Genomic DNA, 24311 nt, shown 5'->3' on the forward strand with positions numbered 1-24311 from the left:
ATCTTATTTATCAGAGTAGTTTAGGTTCACAGCACAATTGAGAAATTACAGAAATTTTGCACACACCCCCTGTTCCTACCCTCTTCTCTCAACATCCTCCAACAGAGTGGCACATTTGTTAAATTTGCTACAATTGCTGAAGCTGCAATGACCCGACACTGTCTCCCAAAGTCTGCAGTTTACAGTAGAGTTCATGCCTGGTGCTGTATATTCTGCAGGTTTGGACAAATGCATTAAGTGCCATTCTTAGTGTTTTCACAGCCCTGAATCATCCTCCAGGTTCCGTCTCCATAGCTGTGCCTTTTTCAGACTGTCATGTAGTTGGAATTAAACATATGCAGCCTTTTCAGACTGGTTTCTTACACTTAGTGACATGCACTTCAAGTTCCTCCATGTTTTTTCATGGTTTGATAGCTCATTTCTTTTTAGTGCTGAATAATATTTCACTGTCTGCGTGGGCCACAGCTTATTTATCTTTTTGCCCACCCCATTTGAGAATATCTTGGCTGCTTCCAAATTTTTCTGAAGCTTTCATTATGGAAATTTTTGAGCAAATCAAAAAGTAGACAGAAGACTATAGTGACCACTTACTGTATCTATCACCTAACTTCAAAAATTATCAATACATGGCCAATCTTGTTTCATCTTTACCTCATTCATTTCTCCCCAGCCCCAGAACAATTTGAAGCAAATTCTAGACATGAGTCATTTATAAATATTTCAGTATCTACCTCCAGAGAAAGGATTTTTTTAAAGCGTAATCATAATACCACTTTCAGTTTTAAAAATGCACAGTAAATCCTTAATATATCAAAGGTTTTATAGCATTCATATTTTTTCAGTTGTCTTATACAGCTTTTTAAACTGAAGTTTAAATGTTGGTCCATTTGGTTGATTTGTCTACCTAGGTTCAACAATTCTCCTTTCAAATCTTTCTTTCTTCTCACAGACTTGAATTGAAGAGACTAGGGTATTTGACGTATACAATTTTCCCTAGTCTGGATTTTGCAGTTTCAGGCACTTTGGAATTTTCTAAAGTGTCTTTAACAGGAAGCATGCATTTTGTGTAAACAGGCAGTTAGATCCAGAGGGAGTAAATTTAAACTGCACCCACATTGTTTGCAAAATGGTGACAGTCAAATTCCCCATTCATTCATTAGCTGAAATACTTCTTAACATATCACTGCTTCCTTAGTGCTACATATCATATGGGCTTCCCATGTGGTGCTAGTGGTAAAGACCCCACCTGCTGATGCAGGAGACATAAGAGATGCAGGTTCGATCCCCGGGTCAGGAAGATCCCCTGGAGGAAGGCATGGCAACCCACTCCAGTGTTCTTGCCTGGGATATCCCATGGACAGAGGAGCCTGGTGGGCTACAGTCCATAGGGTCGCAAGGAATCCAGCACAACTGAAATGACTTAGCGTGCCTGTATACTCAGGCTCTTCTATGAGGCCTTCGGATGACCTGATGCTCCGCCCACAACCCTGAGAGCCCCAGGCATCAGAAGCTCAACAGAAAAACCCCTTACATGACACTGTGTCTACAGGCAGCCAGCAGAGGGGAGAGGGTGATGCTAAGTAAGAGGGAGAGGTTTCACTCTGTGACCTGAACCAACAGGTTGACCTGAACCAGTAGGTGACCTAATAGGACTAATAGGTGGATAGTAATATCACAGTGGTTCTAGTGGGTTGCCATTTCCTTCTCCAGAGGATCTTCCCGACCCAGGGATTAAACATGGGTCTCCCACATGGTAGGCAGACGCTTTACCATCTGAGCCACCAGATAAGTCCAATATCACAAGGGTGTGATCACTCACCTAGAGCCAGACATCCTGGAATGTGAGGTCAAGTAGGCCTTAGGAAGTATCACTACAAACAAAACTAGTGGAGGTGATGAAATTCCAGTTGAGCTATTTCAAATCCTGAAAGATGATGCTCTGAAAGTGCTGCACTCAGTATGCCAGCAAATTGGGAAAACTCAGCAGTGGCCACAGGACTGGAAAATGTCAGTTTTCATTCCAATCCCAAAGAAAGGCAATGCCAAAGAATGCTCAAACTACTGCACAATTGCACTCAATCTCACAAGCTAGGAAAGTAATGCTCAAAATGCTCCAAGCCAGGCTTCAGTAATACGTGAACCGTGAACTTCCAGATGTTCAAGCTGGTTTTAGAAAAGGCAGAGGAACCAGAGATCAAATTGCCAACATCCACTGGATCATGGAAAAAGCAAGAGAGTTCCAGAAAAACATCTACTTCTGCTTTATTGACTATGCCAAAGCCGTTGACTGTGTGGATAACAACAAACTGTTGAAAATTCTTAAAGAAATGGGAATACCAGACCACCTGACCTGCCTCCTGAGAAGTCTGTATGCAGGTCAAGAAGCAACAGTTAAAACTGGACATGGAACAACAGACCGGTTTCAAATAGAGAAAGGTGTACGTCAAGGCTATACATTGTCAGCCTGCTTATTTAACTTCTATGCAGAGTACGTCATGATGGACTGGATGAAGCACAAGCTGGAATCAAGATTGCTGGGAGAAATATCAATAACCTTAGATATGCAAATGATACCACACTTATGGCAGAAAGTGAAGAGGAACTAAAGAACCTCTTGATGAAAGTGAAAGGAGAGTGAAAAAATTGCCTTAAAACTCAACATTCAGACAACTAAGATTATGGCATTTGGTCCCATCACTTCATGGCAAATAGATGGGGAAACAGTGGAAACAGTGACAGACTTTATTTTGGGGGCTTCAAAGTCACTGCAGGTATTGACTACAGCCACAGAATTAAAAGACGCTTGCCCCTTGGAAGAAAAGCTATGACCAACCTAGACAGCATATTAAAAAGCAGAAACATTACTTTGCTGACAAAAGTCTGTCTAGTCAAAGCTTTGATTTTTCCAGTAGTCATGTATGGATGTGAGAGTTGGACTATAAAGAAAGCTGAGCACCAAAGAATTGATGGTTTTGAACTGCGGTGTTGGAGAAGACTCTTGAGAGTCCCTTGGGTTGCAAGGAGATCCAATCAGTCCATCCTAAAGGAGATCAGTACTGAATATTCATTGGAAGAACTGATGCTGAAGCTGAAACTCCAATATTTCAGCCCCCTGATGCAAAGAACTGACTCATTTGAAAAGACCCTGATGCTGGAAAAGACTGAAGGCAGGAGGAGATGCGAACAACAGAGGATGAGATGGTTGGATGGCATCACCAACTCAATGGGCATGAGTTTGAGTAAGCTCCGGGAGTTTGTGATGGACAGGGAAGTCCAGCGTACTGCAGTCCATGGTGTCACAAAGAGTCGGACATGACTCAGTGACCAAACTGAGCTGAACTAAATAGATGACCTGAGTTCATACCCCCTAGTCTTGAGGAGTTAAGAATACTCTCCCATTCTGACTGAAGGCACCCCAACAGGACCCATTTCACAGAGGAGAATAACAAGGCTTGGAGATGTTAAGTGTTTCTTCCTTCCCATTACAGCAGCTCGCTGCTCCCTGGGAAAAACTGAAATTCCTGCAGTGGACAGGGTGTCTCAGCCCAGAAGGTGCCTTCCTTGTTCATTCCTGCTTTTCTTCCCCCACATCTCCAGAAAGCGCTATTGCTATGTCCTTCAAGATCCTACGGGAATGGTGATGTGAATTGTCTGTCTGATGCCTGCTTGTCTCCGAAATACCAGCGTGGAGCTTAAGACTAATGTTGCTAATGTGCACCTGTGCACCCACCCACGCCACACTTGTGTGTGCACACCTGTGCACTGGGTGGATTCTCACCTGTTACTGAGTCCTGCATCAGGCCATGGGCTCTGACGCGTTGTCCGTATTCCTTTACCTTGAACATTCTTTTCGGTCCCTTTCAAGACAATCTACTCAAAGCCTCCTTGCTCTGCTGACAGCCGATCTGCCTCCATGCCCCTTCTTGTACCTGGAAGGTCTTCCCGGACACACACCTTCTCGTTCTCTAGCTGCTGTTTTGAAGCACCACCTCCTCCAGGAAGCCTTCTTCTCCTAATCACAAGGATGGTATGTGAGCCCTGAGCTTCACCCCTGCCGGGGCTTGGCCAAACTGGAAACTTCTATTCATTTCTTTAATTTTGCCTCACTGGACCAGCCCAGACTTCATAAACTCCTGTCACCGGTTAGAGAAATGAGGTGTCTCATGTATGCCTTTCAGCAAGAACTCAGGATTTGTTCAAATCGGACCATTAAAACAAGGTCATTCCAAAAAAAAAAAAAAACCTTCAGGTGTTGAAGCAAACCATTTCCGGCCACAGAGTCAACTATAGCTGTTCAGGTATAAATGATGCCAGATTCAGTTCAAACTTGTGGAAAATTTTTTATTCTGTAGGATTTTTTTTAATCTTTTTTTTTTTTTTTTTTTGCACTGCAGTTCAAGGGCAGGGGGACAAGGGGAAAAGAAGAAAAACACAGGAAATGTAAAGGATCCTGGAATTTGAAATGTACAGAGAAGACAAGTAACTTCACCAAATCAAAGCAGAAGGTAGTGGCTGGAAGTTCAATTAAATGGACCACCTGCAGCAAACGGGAACCAGAGGAAAAACAGCCCATTGGCACAAAGAGAAACCGCACATTTCTAAAAGCTTCCGTCAGTGGGTCGTTAAACCTGCGGTGCCGCTGCATTTCAGGTTTGGCTGTTTTGGCAATGGGGGCGGGAAAGACGCCAAAGCATGTGCACCCAGGCTGAATGCTCACTGAGCAATTCCTGGCAGACACCTCTACTCGCATGCAGAAGGTCTGGGGAGTGTTGGGAAGAAGCACTTGTGTCGAAGCAAGGGAAGCCAGTGGCACTTCCCCAGCTAAGCTGCTCACACACGCTGGTTCAATTTCAGAGAGCCCAGAGCAGTCTCCACACCAGTCAAAACATTCTCAAGATGAAAGAGAAACAGGACCAACCATTGGCTATTTCCATCCAGGAGCAAAAATGATCTATGCTTCCTGGTTTATGATATGGTTCCTGTCTTGTGTTCACACGCGGGGGTGGATATTATCCTTATTCTACAAGGGAGGCAGCAGACCCTCCAAGAGTGTAAGTTGTTTTCCAATGAATGATACTTAAAAAAATAATAATGTCTAGTGTTTATTCAGTGCTTTCTATATACCTGACACTCTGCTAAGAACTTAGTCTATGCGGTGTCATTTGTTAGTCGTGAAATTGCCCTTCTCGGTCCTTGAATCCCCTTCCTCAGCTCTCTGGCCATCACAGGACCGCTGTCCGACTTCTTGGGTGGTTTCTGTTCACGCTTCAAATAAAAGCCAAAGCCCAAAGTTCGCCATCATCGTGACTTCCAGCTCTTACCTGTTCCGAGGACTCTATTTCGATTCTCCCTCTCTCCTCAAACACGCTAACCCCCATGTCATGCTAACTGCTAGTACTAACTACTAACTGCTACACATTAGCTACCAACTGCTAGCATCAACTCTGCTTCTGTTTGTCAGAATAAGCATTGCTTCTTTACAGAGGCCTTTCCCAACCGTCCTGTCTGAATCAGGGCTCTCTTTTGTAGTGTGGTGTTAGTTGCTCACTTGTGTCCTATTTTTGCAATGCTGTGGACTGCAGCCCATAGGCTATAGTCCATGGGATTTCCTGGGCAAGAATACGGGAGTGGGTTGCCATTTCCTTCTCCAGGGGATCTTCCTGACCCAGGGATCAAGCCTGAGTCTCTTGTGTCTCCTGTACTGGCAGGCGAATTCTTTACCACTGCACCACCTGGGAAGCCCACAGATCTGTGAATGAACCAGTGGTTGGTGGAAGAGTCTTGACTACACCAGAGTCCTTCTGCCTGGCATGCTGTACCCTAAATCCTTCTTTTCCTGCTTTGCTCATTCCCTCACACCATCGTTTCTGGTGGTCATCTTGAGAGGAACACTGACCTTTGTCAAGGTCAAAAGCCAGCTGAGGAAGCCACTCAATCAATCCCTTCCCTGTCTTCTTGTCTTGCCTGTCTGTGATTGCCCACTGGCTACACCCAGTCAGAAGACAGTGATGTAGCCTATACCAACCAGCCTCCTGGGACAGAAATGCGAGTGTATAATGGTAGAGAAAATGCATCTGGACCGGTGGGGGATAGGCTGCTTGTAAGAATGGTCCCAATTCTCCAGTCTCTGTATCTCTACTCTTTGTAATTTGATTTTGCAGCTCTGCCCATCAAAATGTTGAGTCTATTTCTTTATTCCTTGGATCTGGGCTAATTTGATTTCTTTTGACCCTAAGATATGATGGAAGGGATGCTGTGTCATTTCCATGCCTAAGAGACCTCACACTCTCACATGCTCTGTCACTTGAGAACCAGCCTTGATAACTAGCTGCGAGATGGAAGACTGTTTCCCATTGCGTGCATGCATGCATGCTAATTCACTTCATGCATGTTAAATTCTTTGCAATCCTTTCACTGTAGCCCACCAGGCTCCTCTATCTGTGGAATTCTCCAAGCAAAACTACTGGAATGGGTTGCCAGTAGTTCCCTACCCAGGGATTGAAGCAAAGTCGCTTACATCTCCTGCATTGGCAGGCGGCGTCTTTACCACTAGCACCATCTGGGAAGCCCCATTGGAGGTTGTCAAAGATGCGTTGATCCCAGCTCACAAGACAACTGACCACACTTGCATAAGTGACCCCAGCCAAGACTAGAACCGCCCACCCAAGCCCAGCTCAAACTGCTGCCCTTCAGAATCACATGCTAAATACTGATTTCATTAAACGCTGGGTTTGGGATAGTTTGTTATTTAGCAGGATAGACTTAGATTACTTATCAGGCACACTGGCACAGGGATCAAAGAATATTTGTTAAATTCATGAATGGCCTTTCTTCATTTCCTATCTTGACATAATTTTACAATATTTACTTTCACCAAAAAATACAACGATATTAGGCTTCACCATTATGTCACTTTTTGTGGGTGTTTGAAAATTATTTTAATAGTGGCAGTGCTTTCCCTACAAGGACATGAAGACAAGGTTCAGAGTCTGGACTTATTAGGTACATTCCCCTCCTCCCTCTATACTTACAATGCAATGATTACTGATTTATGGAAATAGATATATTTCTGAAGATGATAAATAAGAAGAATTCTAGATAAGGAAATGAGCTTTGAGGCATGCTTGCAGATAATTTCGCAGAGAGAGCAGAAAGGGGAATGACCGCAGGAGAGAGATGGCTTTCAGATGTTTGTTCCTTTTTTATCTGTTGCTTTGACTCACCTGGTGTCTGGGCTGAAGGGATCTTCCTGTTGACTTCATTACTCACTCCATTTCCTAGGGGTTGACAGAATCTAGCGTCGTGAATCTTACATTCAGATGGAGAGATGAAAGCAGAAGAACCAAAGGGATGGCATGAAATGTATCTGGCCCTCTTATCTATAAGAAATCTCAGCTTTAATTTGTGCATGGAGAAAAGAGCTCAGAATCCATACTTTCCTCTCAGTCTTCACTTCAGGTCCTCTCATGCATGAGTGTAAGATTCTCTCCCAGGTCTGGAGAGAGAGGTTGCCTCTGAACCCAGCCAAAATGTCTGGATGAAAAATGAAACAACTGAGTCAATCATTCACAAGCTGGGTCTCCATGCCAAACATCTGGACGTTTGGAACATCTGGGCAATTAACCATTGTTTGGTTTTCATCGAGAAATGCTAGCAGATGGAGCCCCGACCAAAGACGTGGAGAGGCTGCGGATGAATTTGTCATTACACTTTTCTGGAGTCCAACCTCGGAAGGTCTGTGGTTGGACTTCAATGTTCAGCTTGAAAAGGAACTCACATGTGATCTAGTGTAAATCTTTTAATTTACAGATGAAGAAGCAGAAGTCCAGAGAAGGGAGGTGTCTTGGCTCAGAGCATACGGCTATTTGAATCACCCGGAGGGAGACTCCAGACACCTGGATGTCCTCTGTACTTACCGTTGTTTCTCTACTTCACACCTTGTTGGGAGACAAGAAAAAATCTTTAACCTGTATGCATGCTCAGTTGCTCAGTCGTGTCCAACTCTCTGCGACTACATGAATTATAGCCCAGCAGTCTCCTCTGTCCATGGGATTCTCCAGGCAAGAATACTGGAATGGGCTACCATTTCCTTCTCCAGGGTACCTTCCCAACCCAGGGACCGAGCCCACGTCTCCTGTGTCTCCTGTGCTGGCAGGCAGATTCTTTACCACTGAGCCACCTAGGAAGCCCATAACAACAGTACCCGTGGCAAACAGAGCAGCGCACTGTATCCTTAACTACACATGAAATTAAGTGATGCAGATGACAAAGCTGGCACTTTTCCCTGCATTTGCTCTTTCAAACATTTATTGAGCACCACCTGCATGCCAGACACTGAACTAGGGACATACGTGTACCAGTATGTTTCCATTCCAACAGTAGATACATCTCCTCTGCATTAGTCAGCTTTAGCTAAATCATGCTGCAATAACAAAACAACCACAAGTAACCATGGCTTGAAACACAAAGATTTCATTTCAACTCGTGTTACATATCCCAGCTCTGTTCTATGCCATCCTCCTCACTTCAGGATCCAGGATAATAAAGTAACCAAGGGCAATATGTCCTGTTGTTTAGCTGCTAACTTGTGTCTGACTCTTTGACCTCATGGACTGCAGCATGCCAGGCTTCCCTGTCCTTCACTATCTCCCGGAATTTGCTCAGATTCATGTCCATTGAGTTGATGATGCCACCCAACTATCTCACTCTCTGTTGCCCCCTTCTCCTGCCTTCAATATTTTCCAGCATCGGGGGCTTTTCCAATGAGTTGGCTCTTCCCATCAGGTGGCCAAAGGATTGTGTGTCCTGTACACAGTGTTTATGTGACAGCCACTATAACAGGCGCTAGAGACCTGAGTTCTTGGGAAAAGTGGAAACAAGAATAGTATGGAAAGAGTAACCCAGAGACAGAAAGGGAAGCCATTGTTAAGAGCTCTGCAAGGATGATTTCATTAGTCACAACTGTAGGACCAGAAAAGTGACAGGCTTGCATTTCAAACAAGGGAAAAAAGAACCATTGTTTTGTGTGAGCCGGGCTGGGTATTGGATTCTGAATTCTTTGTTATATCCTCTGGCAAGAATTCAGCTGGCCTCTTACTTCTTCCTGTCAAACCCTGAAATGGACTACAGCCTTTGAACTAAAATGCCGTCCACCCAACCCAAGACTCAGACAGCTCTGAAAATGTTCACTGTTCAGCCTGCCCATTTTAAATCGCTCTTGCCCTTGGCTATTTTAAATCATCTCTCCACCATCACCCTGGAATACATTAGACAACTTTATTGCCACATTCCTTGCCAATTTAATTTTTGTAAATCATATTCTAGCGCTTAAATTTCCTCATGGAACTGAATGATTTTTTTTTTTTTTTTTTCATGTGAGCTGTTGAATCAAACAGTTGGGTTCAGGGCTCATAGGAATGACTGCACTGCATCCTTAAAAGGAGACAGGAGCCATTGTTAGCTGATCTCCTTGGAGCATTTTTGCCTTTGGACATTGCTCATAATCACAGCTGGTGTAATGATCTGACATAGGTGATTCTGTGGAATCTGAAACACTGCATGCCCAGGGTCTGTCCAGGGGCCTTCCCAGGTGGTGCTAGTGGTAAAGAAACTGCCTGCCAATGCAGGAGCTTTAAGAGATGCAGCTTCAACCCTGGGTTGGGCAGATTCCCTGGAGGAAGGCATGGCAACCCACTGCAATATTCTTGCCTGGAGAATCCCATGGACAGAGGAGCCTGGCGGGCTACAGTCCATGGGGTCGCAAAGAGTCGGACACGACTGAAGTGACTTAGCACAGCACAGCACAACATCTGTCCAAATGAAAACAGAGAAACTGGCAAAGAGGGATGGGTGAGAATGTTTTTGCTCACTCTAATGTAATGTTAGGACCATTTGAGCAGAGTTGTTTTTAACCCCCAAATGCAGGGTAAATTCTCATTGAAGATCTCTCTCTTATTTATACTTTTATTTCAAAATGGTCTTTGAAAAATTACAAAAGTCATGGTAAGTATGGTAAACGCTGAACAGGAAAGATGTTATAAATGTAGAAAAATCATGAAAAGGAAAAATTCAGAACCCTACTATCTAATAATAACTATTGTGCCTCTTAGGGATACAAGGTTGCTCAGTCGTGTCCAACTCTTTCCAATCCCATAGACTGTAGCTCGCCAGGCTCCTCTGTCCATGGCATTCTCCAAACAAGAATACTGGAGTGGGTTTCCCTTCCCTTCTCCAGGGGACCTTCCCCACCCAGGAATCGACCCCTCGACTCCTGTGTTTCTTGCATTGCTGGCGGATTCTTTGCCGCTGTGCCACCATTGTGACTCTTAGGTATAATTACCCCAGATTAGTCACTCTCTCTATATACGTATATGTGCATTTTTAATATTTCTTTTTCACAGGCTTGCTACCTTGCCCTGTTTTCTCCCCCTAATTTTGCTGTTTAAAAAATCATTTTGGTCAAGAGAAGGAAATGGCAATTTACTCCAATATTCTTGCCTAAGAAATTCCATGGCTAGAGTCTGAGCCTGACTAGCTACAGTCCGTGGGGTCAAAAGATCCAGACAAAACTGAACAACTGACAACACACAGGCAAGGGGAAGGAGTGCTAGCTCTAGTTATCGGCTGGCTTTTCTTCCCCTGGATTATCCCTCATTCCACTCCCAGGGCAACTGCTTGGCCCTGGCTCATTTCTTGCTCTGCTGAGAAATGTTAACCTCTTCCTGTCTCCCACACTGTCAGCTTGACTAGTTAAGAGTTTTTTTGGAGACTCCTATGGAATGCCAGCAACCATTTCATCTGCACCTACAACAGTGGTAAAAATGTTTGTTTGGAGAAGCATGTGATAAATAGAGTAAATAGCAGAGGATTGAAAGAAAAGGAATGGAGATAATTAAGTGACTTGGTGTGAGGTATTGATTCATGAAGGACAATTGAAAATATTAATACAAACCACATTGCTTTCCTGAAGACCAAGTGAAAGAGGAGGATTGATGAAGCGATAACTGCTAATAGAAAAAACAACCAAAAAGAAAGACATCTGTGGGTGGTACCAAGGGTATAATTCCAAATTTTCAGATGGAATTTAATAAAGAAACACATAGGATAAATACCAGGAGGAAGTTCTAGTTGGTGGGAGGCCTGGAGAATGACTCTCGAAGGCGTGGGTCAGCTGCCACTGACCTGAAATTCTGGGAGTGAATGCTTATGATATAGCGTCACACAGAGACCAAGCGTGTGTGATGTATCAGTGGATACATGCTCAGTCGTGTCCAGCTCTTTGTGATCCCATGGATGGTGACCTGCCAGGCTCCTCCGTCCAGGGTATTCCCCAGTCAAGAACGCTGGAGTGGGTTGTCATTTCCTTCTCCGGGAATCTCCCCAACCCAGGGATTGAACCCGTGCCTCTTTTGTCTCCTGTATCATAGTCAGATCCTCTACCACTGAGCCACTGGGAAGCCCCAGCATATGTGAGGGGTTCTCGAGCTATTTCTCTCACCTTGCTTTTCGTTCACAGTGGCTCTGAATAAAGAAACAAGGAAAAATGCATAATGGAAAAAGAGGTGAAAATGGGATTTTTCTGATGCATGCAAACAATGTCAGCCCTTTGTTTTTGTCTTTAAGAAATACCAGTCTATAGAGAACAGAGCCTGGTGCTCACAAAGGCCTGGAAGTTTCTGGTCTCTGTCCCCAACAGACAGACCAAAAACAAACAAACAAAAATCATAATTCACAGGGCAATAGGTAATAACCTCAGGAAGTTGCCTCAGTCGTTGAGAATAATTCCATGAAGCCCTACTCTAGACCTGCAAAGTAAATCCTAAAAGGATCAAAGTGTTTGTATCCTTATATTTAAATTCATTGGATCCCAGAAGGAAACTCAAAAATATTTACAGAAACATGACACTATATATCTAACAAGGTAAAGTTTCAGTATTTGGGTATCCAGTCAGTTAATGCATGGGTTTAGCAACCTTGCAGAACCTAATATAATACATGAAAATAAATTGTATATGTATTTACAAAAAATCAGTCTAGAGGGTTAGAAATAAACTAGCATTTTAGTTTATTAAAGACTTAACTAGGGTGGCAGAAACAGGGAGAGGCTGCTCAAAGGGTACAAACTTGCCTTTATAAGTTAAATCAATTCTATTGTACAGTAATGGTGATTGGAGCTAAGGATACTGTATGAAATACTGGAAAACTACTGAGTGTATCTTTTTAAAAATAATTTTTTAAGCTGATATATTCTATTTTCATTTTTATTTGGTTAAAAAAAATTTTTTTTTTTTTTTGGCCTAAGGGCACATGGGATCTTAACTCCACAAGCTCTCCAGTGGAAGTTTGGAATCTTATCCATTGGACCATCAGAGAAGCCGTCTGAGTATATGTTAAATGTTCCCACCACAGAAAAGAAATGGCAACTATATGACATGATAGAGGTGATAGCTAATGCTATAGTGGTCATCATTTTGCAATATATAAATGCATCAAGTCATCATACTGTGCATCTTAAACTTACACAATGTTAAAAAAATAAAAAACTTACACAATGTTGAATGTCAAATATACCTCAATAAACCTGGAGGGGAAAAAAGGTTAAGCTAGTGATCATCATAAATCTATGGTACTATCTGTTTTATTGGTGAATAGAGATAGTGAGAGTCATGATAGGTAGTCACAAAGATGGCAGTTAGACCTAGAGAACTGGTAGCAGTTAAAACACTGAGTCAGCCTTCAGCAGTCACAGAATCTTTAGTTCCTTCCTGAAGGACATAGATAAAAATATCTAACGCACATTCCTGAGCTGCTTTACCCATACTAAAACTGCCACCTAATGGAAAAAAGGTGATGACTAGACTGTAGCCATGACATAAGCTGCTCTATCTTACACAATTCTGAGACCTGGCCTCAAGGAAATGGGAGCAAACCGACCCTGGTACTGAAGACTAGATATTGTTAGTTGCTCAGTCGTGTCCCACTCTGCAGCCCCATGAACTGTAACCCACCAGGCTCTTCTGTTCATGAAATTGTCAAGGCAAGAATACTGGAGTGACTTGCCATTCCCTTCTCCAAGGGGTCTTCCCAAACCAGGAATCAAATCTCAGTCTCCCACATTGTGGGCAGAATCTTTACCGGCTAAGCCCCCAGGGAAGCCCGGAACGGAAGATTAACACTGCTTAAAACAATCAAGATAACACTGATCAGACCACCACATGACCAGTTCCAAGATGACTGTCGGAGCTGACCCTGCTGTTTTGCACATAGCACGCCTGCTTGTAGACCCCTGAAATGCTCCTTTAAAACATTTTGTTCCCTGATGGACAAGAAGGAGTTGGTTCTTTGAGACATGAATCCATCTTTTTTTTCCAAGATTGCCAGCTTCCTCAATAAAGCTGTCTCTCCTTTTGCCCACCACCTGTCTCTCTGTACTGTATTCTTAAGCAATAAACAGCCTGATCTGAGTTCAGTAACATTTTCTCCATAGGATTTACCAATTTATAACAAATTTATTCATCTTCTCATTTGGCCACTGCATTACACATGCTTCACAAATGCAGAATTTTTGGTCAATTTTCATTTTTCACTGCTGTATAACTGATGTCTGGACCCATGCTTGGCATATAGCAAGCCTTGGTAATAGTAGTTAAATAGACATACATTTAAAAATGCATGGCAGTGTCTGGTAACTCATTTGCCAAATTAGTCCATGATTCATTGCAACTCAAGTCAAATTTCAAATATCGTCCATCACTGAAGTTAAGAAGTGGATGCTAAAACACATATGGACGAGTAAAGCAGCACAGCCAGCAGAGATCTGGATGCTCTGGAAAGGAGCTTAATCATTGATTAAGATTCATTATAAAGTTACGTTAATAAAGTCATGGTAGTAATCTAGGAACAGGTAAAACAGTGGGGTAGAGATCACAGAAACAAGGCAACCACACATGAATGTGATAAAAGGCAGAGGGACTGCACAACAAATGGGTAAGAAAGCGATTCAAAGTTCAATAAGCGGCACCAAAAAACTGGCCATTTATAAGCAAGAAAATGAAATTACTTCACGTGGTGCACAAAATTAAATTCTAGCTGAACAGATGAATGAAACATGACAATGTAAATGATAAAATGTTTCAAAGGAAAAATAAGAGAATATCATCATAGCTTTTAGGATAGAGCAGGGTTCCTCAACAGAGGGAATATCACAAACCATGAAAGGAAATACTTTTATTAATTTCATTACATTTACATATAAGTATTTCCATATGATAATAGGCAAAAAGAAATACAATGTAACAAATGTATATTGTTTACAGATTAAGCAAATATATTTCAACCCATGTAACAAAGAAGTATTGTCCAGAAAATATATTTTTAATTCTACAAATTAATTTAAAAATGCCAAAAAATACAAAAATGAAATGAACAATTAACAGAAGAGAAAATCTAAATGGTCAATAAGCATATGAAAAAAATACCACTGGCACTTATAAACAAGAGAATGAAAGCTAAAACAAGCAAAATTGATGTACTATTTCACCTCTAATAGAAAGGCACAAATTAGAACGTGTGAAATTCTAATTGACAAAGACATGGGAAAACACAGATCCTGCTACTTTGCTGATAGAGGTATGTCATAAATTTGTAAAACTGCTTTGAAGAACCATTTGGCAATGTCTATTAAGACTAAAGCTCTAAGTCTGTGAGATTTAGAGAATTAACTTATGGTTGCAGTGTTGAGGGTGGTGGATTGAGGAAGAGAAAGTTAGGGAGTTTGGGATGCTATATTTAAAACCAACAAGAACCTACTGTGTAGCACAAGGAAATCTGCTCATTGTTATGGGCAGCCTGGATGGGAGGGGTGTTTGGGGGAGAATGGATACATGTATATATATGGCTGAATCTCTTGACTGTGCATCAGAAACTATCACAACATTGTTAATTGGCTATACCTCCAAACAAAATAAAGTTGTTTTTTTTTTTAAAAGACCAAAGCTGTATAATCCCTAAGACTCTGTGATTTTATTACCTACAAAACTCTAGAGCAGAGGTACATGGAAATAAAGAATATTTGTAGCAGTGTTGTCTATAAAAGCAGAAAGTGAAAATACCTGATGTACATCAGTGGAAGGATTGATCAGTTGTGTTACATCCACAGAACCCCATGTAGCAAACTGATTTAGCCCTATAAACACAGTATGAGATGGAGAGACTAACTCAGGGGAGGGAGATACAAGATGACACTTTTACAGGCAGTTTAAATCCACACACAATAGTGTCTATTATCTATGGAAATTTACACATACAGTAACATGAATGAGGAGGACAGGGGTTGTGTCTGGTAGAGGGAGGTTGAGAAGATGTACAGGACAAGAATATAGGGAAGGCTCCAGCAGTATTTACGACATTCCATTTCTTAAAAGTAATAACGTGAAGCAAATGTGACAAAATGTAGACACATTAAATTTGGATACTGGTTATCTATGTGCTTGTTCGTTTCCATATTGCATAATAAAAATATATTTGCCAAAAATGGTGTCATTATTTTCCATTTTCCCCTGAAGCATGCCAATTTAATACTCATATCTTCATAAAATTTAATGTGCCTTCTAGAAGCTCTTTTTTTTTGCCTATGCCTCATCACTTCTTCTCTGTGCTCATTAAGATGTGGTTGCCAAGTGAGTCAGTAAGGTTGGGAAAATCAAATGTTAATGTGGCACTGAAAAAACTTGCACCTTTTTTTTTTTTTTTTTACTGGTTTTCTGCTGTGCTAGCATGCGCCTTCCACAAAAAGACTGGTTATTGCTAAGCACTTTAATCAGTATGTAAATGAATAGTCATGCTATTAAACAAAGTTTAAAGAAATAAAAGCACTTAAGTAGGGATTAGTATCTTCTGCTATATTTTAACTTCTCGTGGATTGTGCTTCTCCCCCGGTCCCCTCCCCTTTTCCTTCTCTCTCAAATATAAAAGCAGGACTGTTCTTCCCTCACTTGGGTTTTTATTTATTTTTTAATTTTATTGAAGTAGAGTCGATTTGCAATGCTACGTTCATTCCTGCTGTACAGCAGTGGCTCAGATATACATACACACACTCTTGTTTATATTCTCTTCCACTATGGTTTATCACAGGACATTGCATATAGTTCCCTGTGCTATCTACACAGTAGGACGTTTTTGTGTGTCCATCCTATATGTAATAGCTTGCCTCCGCTAACTCCGAACTCCTAATCCTTCCCTCCCCCAAGCCCCTCCCTCTTGGCAACCTCACATCTGCTGTCTGTCTGTGAGTCTGTTTCTTAAATAAGTTCATTTGGGTCCTATGTTGGATTCCACATATAAGTAATATCATATGGTATTTGTCTCTGTCTTTCTGACTTAATTCACTTAGTATGATAATCTCTAGGTCCATCCGTGTTGCTGCTAATGGCATCATTTTGTTCTTTTACAGCTGAGCACTATTCCGTTGTGTATATGTACCATGTCTTCCTTATCATTCATCTGTTGATGGACATTTAGGTTGTTTACACATCTTTCCTACTCCTCACCTGGGTTTTTAAAGGCTTACTTTCTTCTTCTGTCTCTCCCATCAACCCCACATCTCTGCAACTGAGCCCTTGGCCAAAACTTTCCTTGCAATCATTTCTGGTTTAAGTCACAAAGGTTTAGCTTTCTATTAGGTGTAACTGATGCTTTGCTCTCTTTTCTTTAAGTGTTCATGTATTTAATTGCAATCAATATGAAGACATTTATATACAGATAACTCTAATATTGCTACCCACTGCAGCTCAGACTGTAAAGATATTCCCCAAGGTAGATTTTTCCTTCAAATTTTTATCTCTAATGATTGTTTCCAATCAAATTTTTTTAAGTTACTTATTCAATGTGTTAATATTTTCCTCATTCTTTTTGAAAAAAATATTACACAAAATCAAAAAGAATCTGACAGTTATTTTTTAAAAACTATATCTTTAAGATATTTTCCCAATTTTTATCCCTCTACACTCAGTCATTTCAGTCGTGCTCAACTCTATGCGATCCCATGGACTGTGGCCCACTAGGTTCCTCTGTCCATGGGATTTCCCAGGCAAGGATACTGGAGTGGATTGCTGTGCCCTCCTCCAGAGGATCTTCCTCACCCAGGGATCGAACCTGCATCTCCTGCACTGGCAGGTGGATTCTTCGCCATTGAGCCGCTGGGGAAGCCTATCGTTAAAGTTTTTTTCAACCTAAACCGGAATAATGTTCGTCACAAAAAGATTGGAAACACACACACAAAAAAAGTCTTCTCTAGGAACAACTATCTACTGTTGATAGTTTCTGATGTATTTCCTTTCACTTTAATATATATCTTGTACCTTTTTTTCAAATATAATTTAGATTATCTAGTTTAGACCTCAGTTATATCAATCATTTTAAAACTGTGTTTTCTCTTTACAAAAGTAATACAAGCTAAAATATGAGAAAAGAAAAATACAAAGGAAAAATAATCAGACACATACCTACTAGAGAAAACCATCTAACTAAAATGTTAGGTTTATGTGTAGCCTTTTTTTAAAAATTTTGCCAAGTGTGTGTGTGTGTGTGTGTGTGTGTGTGTGTGTGTGTTTGCTAGTGGAGATCCTGTTGCCTGTACTAATTGCTATATGTAGACGAAAGGAGTGGTTACAGTTCCTAGACAGAAGACCCGGAAAGAACTCTTTACAGATGTCTGCCTTTGGGAGGTTTCTGACTCATTTCTAATTTTAAAAAACCTCAGTGACTCATTATTCAATATGGGTTTCTTTGATTAACTGCTCTTAATTAAAAATTAATATCATATATAAAACAAAATCATAACGCAAAATGTATACAAAAGAATGTGAGTTTCTTATACATGAATTTCCTTAGTCCCTTTCTCAGAAGTAACCACGCTGGTCAACTTAAGTCTCCTGGAAACTCTTTGCATACGGTAGAACAGATATTTATTTTCCATGTACTATGTGGATATATGCTATGATTTTTAATAATATCCATATTATTATCCACTTTTCACAAAGAGGGCAATGTTGTCTATACCATGCCACACTGTGACTTTTCTGTTGTTGTTGAAACATTTGAAAATTCTCTTTTTATATATTGGTTCATAAGTATCAACCTGCTTCTTGTTCATGGCTGCATACAGGGATACTGTATTTATTTGCCCAGCCCCTTAATGGACATAAAGTTGTCTCCTATTTTCGCAATGACAAGCCATGTGGCAATGAACACTTGAGTATAAATCTCTCCAAACCCAAGTGCAGGCTGTTATGACATGCAGAATCGCTGGGTCAATGATTTTAAACTTATATATATCAGCAAGTTGGGCTTCAAACTGGTTACAATTTACCAGCCTTTTGGGAGAGGGACCATTTCTTTACAGGAACCCATATACTCCATTACAAAGCTTTATGTACATTTGTCAACATCGTAGGTGGAAAATAGTTTTTCATTTCTAAAGATGTGAATTTCTAAACTGTTTCTAATCAAGAATGATTATCTTCTCACCCATTTAATCATCGAAAAGACTGATGCTGAAGCTGAAGCTCCAATACTTTGGCCACGTGATGTAAAGAGTTGACTCACTGGAAAAGACCCTGATGCTGGGAAAGATTGAGGAGGGGAGAAGGATGAGATGGTTGGATGGCATCACCAACTCATTGGACATGAGTTTGAGCAAACTCCAGGAGAGAGTAAAGGATGGGGAAGCCTGGTGTGCTGCAGTCCACGGAGTCACAAAGAGTCAGACATGATTAAAGGACTGGACAACAAAATTTATCAGCTATCAGTCTTTCTTTCTTTGTGACTATTCTGTTTATATTCTCTCCCAATTTCTTCCTGTTGAACAGTGGATAACTTTTCTTTGTTCATAAGAATTACTCATACATTTAGGAAATTTAACCTCTGTAATATTTGTCATAAAACCTTTTGCAGGAGCTGATTGCTTTTAACTTTGCCTTTGATTATTTTTTCATTCAAAAACATTTCTTTTCATATATCCAGTTTTATTAATCTTTTTCAAAGTTTATGGATTTTACATTGCTTAAAAAAGCCTTCTTCATTACATTATTATTTTTAAAATTTTCATTATTCAGAACTTAATTATTTTAAATTTTTTCCATCAAGGCAGTTAATTTTTCTTCCCCCCACCCCTTATTTTTAAATTCTTACTTTATATTGGCACATTGTTAATTAACAATGTTGTGCTAGTGTCTGGTGTATAGCAAGTGATTCAGTTACACATGTACATGTATAGGGCCCATTTGTCAGGAAAAGGTCATAGACAGTTGTTAACAAATACTGACTGATTAAACAAGGGACCGTGGGGACAGTTGTGGCAATGGATAGTGGCAGACTGGTTTTTTTGTGTGTGTTTGTTTATTTTGGTGTGTTGATTTATCCTGTGGTTGGATCACAGAGATGTTCAGGATGTGTGATGTATTGACTTTCTCAGAATCCCCTTGTGCAAGCCGCGTGTTGTGTGCATGGCCCCCTGGCTCAGGTTCTTGTATTAAACGGGGCCCCAAAGGCCCCAGACAGAGCAGGAATGTTGAGTCTCAGGCCATATACTCACCATCATCGGCTTTCCTGCTCACAAACTCAGCTTGTGTGATAGGCATCCTGAGTTCACAGCAGACCTACTCCCTTGGTGTGAACTTCATACACAAGTCACAGCCCACCCTCCCACCAACCTGTGGACTGATGATGAGTCCCCCTTTTACACCGTCAGTCTTGGAGAGGTAAAGTGACTCCTTCAGGCCACGTGGCTGGTAGACGGTGGAATGAATACATAAACTCTAGTTTTTTAACTCTGAAAACCACAAGCGTTCCACTGAAATATGTTACCCATAATTAAAGCAGCCCTGATTCTTACTCTTCCAGGCTGAATCTGTAAGTAGCACAGATTCTCCAGAAAATCCAGGGCCAACATCCTCCTCAGGGACACTCTTTTTAGTAGATGCAAAACAATGTAGAATAAAGTGTCGCTCCTGCCATGGAATCTTCACAGATAAAAGCCATCCTCCAACCCACGAACCCAACCCCCACAGACCATGCTGCTTGTGTTCAGGCCAGCTCTGGGCTGTGAATTCCTCTCTAAACTTCACTCATAGCTGGAGCCCTTAAATGTATTCAGAAGCACACCACCTATTCAAAAGTTCGGCCTGACTGTGTCGTGTGTCCCGCACCTGGACCCAGGAGCTCAAGCATGCAGCTCACTGCAAAAAGAGGCCAAATGTAGAGATTAAATACCTGAGAAGGCTGACAAGCACCAAGAGGAGAACATGGCCCCCTAAGCTTAAGAGAAGTGTTTCCCAAAGTGTGGTCCCTGGACCAGCAGTGTCAGCATCACCTGGGAACTTGTACAAAATCGAGAGTCTACGAACCTGACCAAGACATGCTAATCAAAAATTCTGGGGGTGCAGCCCAGCAATCTGGGGTTTTCTAAGCCCTCCAGCTGAGCCTGACACATGATCAAGTTAGAGAACTACTAGTGTCAAGTATATTCGTCACAGGGTACATGAGGGGGCAGGAGGAGGTGTGGTTAGTTATGTCAGTGCTCTTTTCTAGGAGGAAAAAAAATCACACAAATATCCAGTCTTCTTTCTCATGAAGCGTCATTGCTACACATGAATCAATGCTACATTGCTGTTTTAAATAATTTTTATATAATTTTTATTTTTTAAAATAAACTAGAATAATTGTTGTCGTTTAGTTGATAAGTCATGTCTGACTCTTCTGCGATCCCATGGACCATAGTCCTGCCAATATCCTCTGCGCATGAGATTCTCCAGGCAAGAATACTGAAGTAGGTTGCCATTTCCTCCTCCAGGGGGTCTTCTTGAGCCAGGGATTGAACTCCCATCTCCTGTGTCTCCTGCATTACCTGGGAAGTCCAACATAATATTTAAATAAATCTAATTAATTAAAATTTTTAATGCTTTCCAAAGCAAGGAAAAATCAACTTATATGGATAGAGAGGCCATTTCAGCCCAAGGTGGGATTCTTGAGAGGTGAAGAGTTTTATAATGATGTTGGGTCACCCAAGATTGGAAAACCACTGCCTCATCTTGTTTCAAAAACTGCTGGAAGGTTCTAGGGACTTGACATCGTTGTTTTCTGGACCACAGAGTTAAACTTAAGAATAGATGGGAGCAATGAGGCTGAGGTCCATTCTAACAGGAACCTCAGCCCCAAGAAGACTGGCAGATACAGCAGGTAGCCCCCTATCTATTTCATGAACCCCTGGAGAGAGCCAGCCTACGGACACACACACAGCTTCCCACACGAAGATGAAACCAAGAGCCATCCACCTGGCTCTTGTCACCGGTGGACCTGACAGCTTTATATCCTCAGTGGAGGAGGGGAGCTGAAAGGAGGTGCCATGAGTGTATTTAGGTGACAAGGAGGGAAGATGGATATTTTTATAGAGGAAGAGATATACTGAGCAAGGGAAATGAGATGGGAAGACCATAAAGGTCTCAGGTTGGCAAAACCAATTAGTAGATGTTTACAGAAGATAACCCCCCGAGATCAGATAGGATGTGCTTTGATGTCAATACTCTTGAGTTTGAAAAATGGATTAGCATCCTCCACACCACGTGCAGTGGAGAGACCCATTTCCCTTCTGCTGGAGCCCCTAGCCAGCTGTGCCCCCTCGGGCAGGTGATTTAAAGTCTCAGGCATTTTTTTCCTAATCTGTGAAAGGAGAGGATTATGTGAGATCACTCTAAAGGTCCCTTCCAGCTCTGACATGCCAAGAAATCCTCTTTGACTTCTGGAAATTTGTGGGGACATTTCAGGGCTCTATTATCGATAATTCGTTTGTTTGGGATTTTCTGTGCAGTCTATGAAATTCCTTCACTGAGTTTGGAGAGAAAGAGTTTCTCCTCTTTTCTACATATAGTCTGCTTCAGCCACTGGGAAACAGAAATCATTTAAATCTAAATGACAACAGACTCCAGGAAATCTCCCTCAGGGATGTTCCCAGCTGTCTGATGAGGTCTGCCTTAATGTGAGCCATTGGTCCAAAAGCCGAAATCCAGAAGCTATGATGTCAGGTCCAAAGCATTGTTATCTGATGGATGAGTTTTCAAAATTTTTTAGTGTTCTTGTGGATGCTCTTGTCAAAAGTCCATTAGATGAGAATTTGGGGACATCCAGGGAGATAAAAAGGGATTCTGGAGGGAGCAAAGGAGGACATTGATATCTTGAACCCCTTTGGAATAAAGTGGAGTCCAGGTAAACCAATATTGGGAGATTTCAGACAGATCAAGTAAGCTTACCCAAAGTGACACAAAAGTGGAGCTGGGGTCTGCCTATAGACAAAGGAAGGACTGTTTCTATAACATCTACTCTTTCTGCTGTGATTAGAATCAGCAGCTCTCATTCACTCAGCCCCTCCCATGTCCCAGTCACTATGCCAGCCAGTGATGTAACCTATTTCAACAACTGTCAACAACTGTGAATGGATGCCTTCAGGGCTGGTTTAACACTCAGCCCTCCATGTATGTTTATATGTAAATATGCAAGCAGAAATAAAAAGCTCTGCTCTGTAGCTTCTGCCAGTTTTCATGGTGTAAAGACTGCCACCAATGACCACTTTCAAGCTACCAGTATTACATCACTGAGGGCTGAGTTAGGAAAAGTGTTAGTCATTCAGTCATCTCCAACTCTTTTCAACTCCATGGACAGTAGCCTGTCAGGCTCCTCTGTCCATTGGATTCTCAAGGCAAGAATAGTCCAGTGGATTGCCACTTCCTCCTCCAGGGGATCTTCCAAACCCAGGGATCGAACCTGGGTCTCCTGCATTGCAGGCAGATTCTTTACCATCTGATTTACCTGGGAAGCCCATTATCTGGAAAGTATCTATTAAACTTATTTATTTTTTAAGTCACTATCTAAAAAAATTATTTATTCATTCATTTTGGCTGTGCTGGGTCTTCTTTGTGGCACTGAGGCTTAGTTGCCCCTCAGCATGTGGGATCTTAGCTTCCCAGCCAGGGACTGAACCTGTGTCCCTGCCCTGGGAGGCAGATCTTAACCACTGAACCACCAGGAAAGTCCCCATGTATCAAATTTAAATGTCTGGGCTCACATATGAAGGAACTACATTGACATTCATGTTGATAGAAGCCACAAAACTAAAACCTTTCACTTACATAAATATGGATATTATTTGTATAAAATGCCATGTTAACTAACTTTTTTAAGAGTCAATTTTATTTAAATCTCAGAATTTAAGATGTTAGTACAATAAATACAGTCTTTCATTTTTCTCTATGAAAATCATTATACCAAAACACTGCAGTATTAGGATTATAAACATAAGAATATAATGTAATAGTTATTACTTCTTCATATTTTCCATGAGATTTGTCTTTTATTTTTAAAAAAGATTTAATTTACACTGTTTCATGCCTTAGAAAGGGGAAATCATAATATCTTGGAAAACACCGTGTTAAGTTCATTGTTTTTATGATAATTCAAGTTTATTTTGCCAAAAAATAGATCATTTTCAGGAAAAAAAATCATAAAAATAAATAGAAATAAAATAAATATTTGTGCACAGCTCATACTAAGCAACAGATCTACCTTGTAATTTCTTTTTTTTAGCTATTAATAATTAAGGATTTCTATCAGATAGTTTAAAATTTGTGTATGATAGGCCATTTCAGACTTCTTAAACACAATGGAAGAAAATCAAAAAGTATAGCAACTTTATTTCAATAAGACAAAAATCACTCAAAAACGGCTAAAAAGGAAGAAAGGACAAGTAAATAAAACACAGAAGTTCATAAAAGAAAGGAAATGCCTCTGGTGATATAAATATACAATTTGCAGTCCTTCGTACTCATGCAGGCACTGACAATAAATCAACTAAACTCAATATTTTCCAAACATGTCAACCAAATGAATCATTGACTCATACTTTTTCATTAAAGTCACAGTAGTTCTGGTTTATGGCACAGCAGTTTTTAAAAAAATACATTCTCAAAGGTTAAAGATAAGAATTTGGTGGGAATTACTGTAGGAGGTTTCTCATTTTCATTTCCTGGCAAAACAGAGCAGTGTCATTTTAGAAATGGAGAAGACGTACTCAAGTGTGGTTCTCCAATGTTAGCAGCATGAGAGTCAAGCTCAGACAGCTGGGCCCCAGCCAGGGAGAGTCTCTGAGGCAGAGGGTCTGGGTGGGGTCCCCAGTGTGCATCTCTTAACAAGGTTTGAGGGGGATGCGGGCGCTGCTGGCCTGGGACCACACTCTGAGAACTGCTGCTCTGGAGCCCCTCCTTCTG

This window comes from Capricornis sumatraensis, chromosome 8 (genome assembly GCF_032405125.1).
Source record: "Capricornis sumatraensis isolate serow.1 chromosome 8, serow.2, whole genome shotgun sequence".
NCBI classification, from domain to species: domain Eukaryota; kingdom Metazoa; phylum Chordata; class Mammalia; order Artiodactyla; family Bovidae; genus Capricornis; species Capricornis sumatraensis.